Source organism: Condylura cristata, unplaced genomic scaffold (assembly GCF_000260355.1).
Source record: "Condylura cristata isolate star-nosed mole 26May11 unplaced genomic scaffold, ConCri1.0 scaffold00020, whole genome shotgun sequence".
Classification (NCBI taxonomy): Eukaryota; Metazoa; Chordata; class Mammalia; order Eulipotyphla; family Talpidae; genus Condylura; species Condylura cristata.
The window spans coordinates 36,706,477-36,707,754 of NW_004567121.1; positions in this window are offsets into that span (position 1 = coordinate 36,706,477).

A 1,278-nucleotide genomic window follows, 5' to 3' on the forward strand; every position below is an offset into this window, starting at 1 on the left:
GCCCCGGAGCCCTCACAGAAGCCCCTCGAGGATGGGGTGTCATCTCCACCTGGCCCTCCAGGGCTGACACAGGGTCAGTGCTTAATGACCATCAGCTGACCATCAGCTGACAGCGCCCTGTGTGCTGAAAGATTAAGAAGCCAGCATGAGGCCGTAAGACCTCGACCCCAGGGCTGCCCAGTTCAGGAGCTGGGGAGCTCCCTATGGCTTTCTGTGTTCATACTCCAAAGGCCAATCTTCCTGTGGGGGTAACCGCGCAGGCATCTTGGCTCAGACTCGCAGCTCCACGTTTCCTGAGTAAGGAGACAGCCGTCCTCTCCTGTGCCTGCCAGCGGTGGACAGGTGACTGTATTCTTCCTCGTCAACGACCATAACTCCTGTGAGGTAAAGGTGACTCTCCCATCTTGCAGGGAGGGAGCCGGAGCTGCGAGGTGGGGCGACCTGCCCGGGACCCCACACTGAGGAACAGAAGGGCTGGACCTGACTTTGCCTCTTCTCCGGGCAAAGAAATAAGCAGTCTGTGATCAATAGTTTCACTTCCAATTTGACTTAGGCGAAGACCACCTCGAGGTAAATTGGATCTTAATTGCACGCAGCAAGACTGTTCATCTGTTGGCTGCTGTTTGGCCTGTGATTAGAGATTTCATGTCACTCCTGGCCGCTCTGAACTGGAGTTTCTGCATCAATATTAACTTTGTTATTGATCTGTTTGCTTTACAAGACAGTTTTCATATCTTCTTCACCATGGAGCTTTGGCTGGGGCATTATTTCAGGTTTATTAGCAAAGTGCCCCAGCAGTGAGAGCTCAGCTTTCCTGCAGAGACGACCCGAAGGTGGCTGGCCCCACGGGAGGCTAGTGGAAGGTGGCTCCTCCCCCTGACTAAGATAATAAGGAAAAACACAGCCGAGCTGGCTAGAAATTAGAAGCCCTCTGTAAACCATTTTGGCATGTTTCTAAGTATTGAAAATTGACTAAAATATTCCTTTTTAGCAAGCAGCTATTTGGAGAGCTAGCGCAGTGGTGGTGGCGAGCAGGAAGCGGGTAACGTGCGTGTGGCCACAGGGCCAGACCCCGAGTTCCAAACCGCACCAAAGCCCAGCCCCGGAGACAGTGATTTTCAGAAAAGTGACTTCCTCTGCTAAGGGTGATCCTAGCACCCACCTTAGCCTCGGGTAAGATTAAATGAAGTTATACAGAGGAAGCCCGGAGCAAGCTTAGCGTAGAGGAAGCCCGCAACAGACGCCTCAATTTTCCCTCTGGCCTGAGAACTACTAGAA